This window comes from Perca fluviatilis, chromosome 1, assembly GCF_010015445.1.
Source record: "Perca fluviatilis chromosome 1, GENO_Pfluv_1.0, whole genome shotgun sequence".
NCBI classification, from domain to species: domain Eukaryota; kingdom Metazoa; phylum Chordata; class Actinopteri; order Perciformes; family Percidae; genus Perca; species Perca fluviatilis.
The window spans coordinates 1,849,789-1,857,956 of NC_053112.1; the positions used below are offsets into that span (position 1 = coordinate 1,849,789).

The window sequence follows — 8,168 nt, forward strand, 5'->3', positions numbered from 1 at the left end:
GTTTTTCCATCTTCCCCCTGTGGCAAACCCACTACCCCCAAATTATTATGTTTGGAAAGACCTGCATTTATTGTGGATGCAGACTTACTCTTAAATGAAGGTCTCTTTTGAAACTGATTTCTTCTGGAAGTTAAAATAAATGTCTGTGGATTTAACAGAGGTTTTTAAAAATAGATATTCTGATGCAGTGTTGAAAAGGTGAATGCATTAAATGAATTTGTTGACTATGTAATGGAATACCTATAATTTCAAAAATCTTAACAATGAAGTGTACATCAATCACCACATTAAAAAGATAGAAAATAAGATCTAAACTAATTATTAACATTTGTTTCCCTGAATGAAAAATGAATGAATCAAAGTTAAGTGATTAGTTTACTCTGACAGGAGAGATGATCAGAGAGGCAGAGTTTTTACCACCATAATTAACACTGGGACTGAAGAATGGGAAGAGTTTCTCAGTGAAGGAGCAGCCAGTAAAGGAGTAGATAAGAGCTGCAGCATCTACGCCATAAAAGGAGACCAGACCCTCCTCATAATCCACAAACACCCCCACCTTCTGAGGAGGAGACTTCAGAGAGAGAAGGACTGAAGGGCCAGCAGCAGCTTTGTACTCATTTCCATTTCTCAACACTATAGTCCAGTAACCATTCTGAGGGCTCACTGTGATGCTTCCCTTCCTGTTGATCGACTCTCTGGCCACTCCTAAATCCCATTCAGTCTTTCCTTTAACTTGAACCTCAAAGTAAAATCTGCCTGAAGACAAACTCTGTTTTCCTAAAACATTAACACACTTAGAAAATCTCTTTGGGTGGTCTGGGAGATTCTTCTTCACATCACCATGATTCACTTGTTTGCCATCATCAGACAGGATGAGTTTAGGATGTGCTGTATCAGGATCAAGAGTCACATCCACTGCATACTGTTGGACTCTCTTCAGCTCAGACTCAAGCAGCTTCTTCATCTCTTTACTGATTGTCTCCTCTAGCTGAACCACAGCTTTCACCACAGTCCTCTCATATGATGATGGACGGACACTGACCTCTGTCCAGTCCTTGGTGGGTGGAGGTTGTTGGATGTTTAGGGACTGGACAATCTGGAGAAGATAGAGAATGGAGTGTCTTCAGAGCGTGAGAGCTGCTCCACCTCAGTGCTTCTCTTCATCAGCTCAGAGATTTCCTGTTCCAACTCTTTGATGAAAGCTTCGGCCTGTTTTTCTGTTGTTTTCTGCTTCTCTTTGATCGTGTTGATGAGCTCATTCAGGCCTCTCTCAACAGACTCCTTCAGAGAAGTGAAGACCTGAACACCTTCTGCTATCTCTCTGTCTGCATCTTCCTCACTGAGGTCGACTGAGTGTTTGATCTCCTGAATCTTCAGTCGTCTCTTCTGGATCATCTGCTGAATTTCAGCCTCTGTCTTCCCCAGCTCAGCCTTCTTTTCTTCATATTCTTCTTTCAGAGGAACAACATCATGCATCTTGTGATCTAAAACACTGCAGAGCATGCAGACACATGTCTGGTCGGTCTTACAGAACAGCTCCAGAGGTTTATCGTGCTCCGTACACATCCTGTCTTCCAGGTTCTCCACAGGGTCAATCAGCTGATGTCTTTTTCAGACCTGACATGGTCAGATGAGGCTCCAGGTGAGTCTCACAGTAGGAGACCAGACACACCAGGCAGGACTTCAGGGCCTTCTGTGTTGGTTCCAGTGCAGACGTCACAGGGAACTTCTCCTGGTTTGGACACTTGTTGCTCTGAGCTGCTGCTGCTGGCTTTCTGTTGAGCTGACTGTCTGAACTGAGCAACCATCTCAGAGATGAAAGTGTTGACTCTCAAATCAGGTCTTGTGGTAAAAACTCTCCTTACAGATGGGACAAAGGCACCTGTTACTAGTATTCCAGTGTTCAGTGATGCAGTTCTTGCAGAAGTTGTGTCCACATGGTGTGCTGACAGGATCAGTGAACACATCCAGACAGATGGAGCACAGAAACTGATCTTCAGATGGCAGATAGTTTGCAGCAGCCATAGCTACACATAGTGTGAAAGAAAAGAAAAACATATTCAAAATACAGTTTTATTTATAAAAAAAACTCTGACAAACCTTTTCAATTATCAGCTCTAAATCAAGTAAATGTAAATAGTGAGTTTTAATCATACAATTTCCTTTAATTTAGACTGTTTGAAACTAAACAACATGAATTTCTTATTCAAGTGCTTTAAACAAACATTTCACAACAGATCGTTACTCCTGTTAATTCTTAGAGTTATACCACCTGTTAAAACGATATGCTATGACAACCTCTATCTTACAGAGGACTTTACATCCACCAAGGTGTACGCGATGTAAGTTTTAACTCATGCCTTATAACTGTGCAACCCTTAAAATGTTAGTAGTATGTAAACTCCAACCTAATTAAAGATAGGTTCAAACTAGTCAATGTTTGAACTTACACATAGGTGGTGCAACCCAGTACAGATATTTAGGCAATCTATTATCTCAAATGTCTTAAAGGTCTTATGACATGCTGGTTTTTGGATGCTTTTATATAGACCTTAGTGGCCCCCTAATACTGTATCTGAAGTCTCTTTTATATAGGCCTTAGTGGTCCCCTAATACTGTATCTGAAGTCTCTTTTATATAGACCTTAGTGGTCCCCTAATACTGTATCTGAAGTCTCTTTTATATAAGACCTTAGTGGTCCCCTAATACTGTATCTGAAGTCTCTTTTATATAGACCTTAATGGTCCCCTATACTGTATCTGAAGTCTCTTTTATATAGGCCTTAGTGGTCCCCTAATACTGTATCTGAAGTCTCTTTTATATAAGGCCTTAGTGGTCCCCTAATACTGTATCTGAAGTCTCTTTTAATATTTAGTCCTTGGTGGCCCCTAATGAATCTGTAGTCACTGAAAGGTCTACGTAAAAGAGAGACTTCAGATACAGTATATGGGAGAAAAGACAGACTTAAAAATAAGACAGGAAACAGAACATATACAAAAGACTCAAACATGACACATTGTTCATATAGGTCCTCTTTTACAGTCAGTCCTTCCAGAAATTGCAGAGTTTTTTTACGATTGTTACGACACGTTTTCTTAAAAAATGCGATGGAATATGAGGGATATTTAAGCAATTTTATGCGATGAAATTGCAGGAACTTGCAAAAACAGCAGTTTGATGAAAAAGAGACAAAAAGGCAACAAGGGAAAAAGGGCTGCTCTTGTGTGAAGTAAACGCAACATTTTTCAACTTTCTACTAAGATATATTTTGTGACTTTTTGGCAATGAAAATGCGGGGATTATGAAATCATGCAAGCCCTGCATATTTTGCATGGAAATCGGCAATTTTGAGGCAAAAATGCAGACTTTGGCTGATTATTTGTTTAGTTGTCGCGATTGCATAATCTGTTTTTGTGGGAGGGACTGGTACAGTACTGCATGTGCTACCATGCGGTCATCCGACACGCTGTATTAACGTTACTGTTTAAAAACGCTTTCCAGGTTAGTGTGGATGCATAGCGCCCAAAACCAACATTAAAAACGTAGTAATCTTCCCTCAGTGTTTAGTCTTGTTGTTAAACTGTGTGTAAAATGAGCGGTGACGTTAAATCATCTGTTTCAGGTAATGGCTCACTTGGGTACTGTCTATTTGCTGGATTATTCCGAGGTAACCATCGGTAGCGGACGTTAGCGCAGATAAGCCTGTTGATAGTAACGGTAGTGTTCATATTTGCACAATGACGCATAAAGCAAACTTGTTAAAAAAGGAACTACGATTACTGTTGACGTTAAAACAGGCCTGTGTGTGTGTCTTTTGGTAATTGGTTAGTCTACTGTAATTATTAGGCTCCAAATGTACATACTGTTGGTAAATCCGTACCTGTACCTGCCAGCACGCTACACATCTGGCCATGACAGGTACATCTTGTCCGCAGCTCCTCCAACCTTTAGAAACACCAGCTAGCAGGGCCGTTCTAAGCTTTTTGGAGGCCCTGTGTAAAACTTGTTTTTTTTCTTTTGCACTGGGCCCCCACAAGGGTCAAATTGTTCTTAAGAAGGAACAGTCCTGTGGTTGCCACGAAGAGAGCCTGGGCAACCAAAGTGAGAGAGCTTTACAGACCCGTAAAATGAGATCGTTTCTCAGCGTTTACTTTCTAAATTACAAATATTTTAACATTAACTCAAGATGATTTTCCGGGAGACAGACACTTTTCCTCCTCTGTATTTCATTAATTGCATTTGGAATATATTTATCACCATTTTAGGATGAGAGGAGAACATTTCTCTTAGTTTGATGAAAAAGGGTTGCTGTTAGCTTGCCGACTCATTTAAAAAAGACTGCCCGTTTCACCATTTCCAGGAGTCGTACTTTAACAAACTCCTCCTTTAGATTCATTTGAATCGACTTCAACATTTTTGCTGTGCAATCTAAAGACCTTAACAATGAAGTTATTCAAAGTTTGAGTTTTAATCGAGGGGGTGTGGCGGTGCTGCTGCAGTGTTCTCTGCTGTCAACAGGAAGTCAGTTTTATATTGTAGTTGCGACATTTAAACAAACTCCTCCAAGAGATTATTTACGATCAACTTTAAAAAACATTCTGTGCAATCTAAAGACCTTAAAGACACAAATTACTTTACGATTTAATTTAACTTTGACCCTTTCACTGTATGTTTTCACTTTGTTAATGTTATTTAAACTTTAAAATGTCTTTTGTAGCACCTTGCAAACCAAGCTAGCTAGCTGGCAATAGCATTAGCTGGTAATTTAAGGGAAAGTCTGCCCATTTTCTCTACTGCCGTACATGCAGATAAATGGCACCAGTACCCGGAGGCCTGAGGGCACAACGGCAGGAGCATCTGATCTTGACTGAGACAACCCTCCGTTTGCCAGCTGTCATTTTGCCAGATTCTTGACTGAAGTTATTTATGTGGCAGTCTTGTCACATGCTAGCCACCCCTCTTTGCCCAAATTAGGATTACCCGGCTCCAGTAACTGACAGAGACAAACTGCAAGTTTCAACTTGTCCCTTCAGAAACCTCTGGATGTGTTTTTACTGTCTGTACTTCAGGATTAAAAGACTGCTTTGCTGATAATAATAATAATAATAATAATAATAATAATAATAATAATAATAATAATAATAATAATAAATATCTTTTATCTTGTTGTTGAGGACATGTGTCCACAAATCAAAACCAAGACAGATTTACACTTTTGATGGGATGAAGTAGTTGTGAAACACACCTGCCGATTAAAAACAATCTCAGCCTTCACAAACGGTTCTGAGTAGTTTTGTAGAGTCAGAAACAGCTGATCAAGTTTCAGAGAATGAAGTATTCAGGCTGATGGAGAAGTTCTGACTCTCCCTCATATCTCAGCAGTGAAGTCAGCAGAGATTAAAATCTAACTTGTTTCCTGGTGCTGATTAAACCTGACTCAACTGAACATAAAAGACGCATTTTGGCCAAAACGTCACACTTCATAGAATACTTACTGAGTTACTTCAGATCTACAAACATTTTACAATAGTGCTGAAAGAATGTATCACTGGTATTTTAGAAGTATTTTATGTAGCCTCCAAAATATCACAAATGATGGCCGAGTTTCTTCATCAAAGGTGTGTAGTGTTACCTGTCAGGCTGCTCCGCTGTTAAAGTCCCGTTCAGATGAGGTCAGAGAGACGTGGTACCTTCATCAGCAGACTCTGACAGATGCTGCTGCTGTCTGTGTTCATCTGACTGACATCTGTCACATCGTAACACCTTTATATCCAGAAATGTCATGTTACGTGAGAGCAGGACCCAGTCACACCTGTAGTGCTGCCAGTCAGTGCTCTGATTGGACAGTTTTCAGGTTTTTTTTTTGGGGGGGGGGAAAACAAAAAAACAAAAAAACAAGAAAAAAGGGTTTGGTTCCCCGGAAACTGACGTTAGAATGCTGTACATCCAGTGTTACTCCGTCACTTACTGTAATGGAGTGCTGTGGTATCAGGACTACATGTTGCTGTGAGTTTTGTTATTCTGGTAATTTGCTGCGCCACAACTGAACCCATTAACAAACTAACTTTTTTCTTAATCGTCACCTACACAGAGTGTATATATAGGAAACTTTGTTTCTGCAGTTTAACCCACCATAAGTATTAGGAGCAGTGGACAGCTAACAATCTTTTCTTTTTTTACGCGATACCGTAAAAAACAATATACTGGACAAATGTACCAAGACATCATGAAGGCGTATCAGTGTTTGCGTAACAGCACAGTGACTCCATGCTGGTTGTGTCTTTGTGTTGTGGTCCATCCAGTGGTCGCTCTGTTCCATAATACCAGGAAGTGGTGTACATGGAAGCTTGGAGCTTCCATGGAGGGGGGAGTTGCAGCCATCTTTGATGCAAGCCTGTTAATTACTCCTAAACCTAAATTACATTATAACTCATTTGAAAGTCTTGTTCTTAATCTTCAACATCCAAAATGGAAAACATTACAGCCAATTATATTCGTTGTATTTACGGGCGCCAGGTCCGTATTCTGAATTTTTATATGAATTCTCAGAGTTTTTATCATGTTTAGTCCTTAAATCAGACCAAGTACTTCTTGTAGGTGATTTTAATATCCATGTGGACGTTGACAATGACAGCCTTAGTACTGCTTTCAACTCATTACTGGATTCAATCGGTTTCAGTCAGAGGGTGCACAAAGCGACGCACTCTTTTAACCACACCCTCGACCTTGTGCTGGCATATGGTATTGAAATTGAGGATTTAATAATATTTTCGCAGAATTCGGTATTATCAGATCATTCTTTAATCACTTTCGAATTCTTACTACCTGATTATATTAAATTAGATAAAAGCTCCTACACCAGATGCTTATCTGACAGTGCTATAGCTAAATTTAAAGAAGATATTCCAACAGCATTCGACTCTATGTCATGCCTTAACATAACAGAGGACCTTTATGTTAACCTCAGTCCCTCTCAAATTGATGCATTTGTAGACGGTGTTCCACGACATGCACTAACCTTAGACTCTTCGCCGCTCCCTGAAAAGAAGATGATGAAGCAAAGGAAACTAGCACCTTTGTATAACTCTCAAACTCGAAATTAAAACAAATCTCGCGAAACCTCGAATGTAAGTGGCGTTCCACCAAGGTGGAAGAATCTCGTTTGGATTGGCAAGAAAGTCTCAAAACCTATAGGAAGGCCCCCAGAAAGGCCAGATCAGACTATTACTCATCACTAATAGAAGAAAACAAGAACAACCTAGGTTTCTTTTCAGCACTGTCGCCAGGCTGACAGATAGCCACAGCTCTACTGAGCCATCTATTACTCTAGCTCTGAGTAGTGATGACTTCATGAGCTTCTTCAATGATAAAATTACAACAATTAGAGATAAAATTCATCACCTTTTACACTCAACTTCTAACGGTTCACCTTTAAACGCAGAGTCGTTAGAAATAAAGACTAGTCTGGACATATACTTAGACTGCTTTATCCTATAGACCTTCAACAATTAATGTTAAAGATATCCTCAGCTAAGCCATCTACCTGTCTCTTGGACCCCATCCCAACGAGACTACTCAAAGAAGCATTACCTGAGGTTAACACCTCATTACTAGATATGAACAATATGTCTCTATTAACAGGTTATGTACCACCAGTCATTTAAAGTAGCTGTGATAAAACCTCTTCTGAAAAACCCACCCTGGATCCTGAGGTCTTAGCAAACTATAGACCTATATCTAACCTTCCCTTTCTATCCAAGATCCTTGAGAAGGTGGTTGCTAATCAGTTATGTGATTTTCTACATAACAATAGTTTATTTGATGACTTTCAATCAGGATTTAGAAAGAATCATAGCACAGATACGGCACTGGTGAAAATTACTAACGACCTTTTAACTACTGCAGACAAAGGTCTTGTCTCCATTCTTGTTTTACTAGATCTTAGTGCTGCATTTGACACTATTGACCATTCAATCCTGTTACAGAGATTGGAACACTTGGTTGGCATTAAAGGAATTGCTCTGAGTTGGTTTAGGTCCTATTTCTCTGATCGATCTCAATTTGTGAATGTTAATGATAAATCCTCCAACTACGCTAAAGTTAGCCATGGGGTTCCTCAAGGCTCAGTGCTTGGACCAATTCTATTCTCCTTATATATGCTTCCTCTA

At 39.7% G+C, this 8,168-nt stretch overlaps 1 pseudogene; it reads right to left on the reverse strand.

Moving 5' to 3' along the window:
- Positions 1 to 363: 363 nt before the first annotated feature.
- LOC120566430 lies at positions 364 to 3,917 on the reverse strand (annotated as a pseudogene).
- Between the last annotated feature and the right edge of the window lie 4,251 nt (positions 3,918 to 8,168).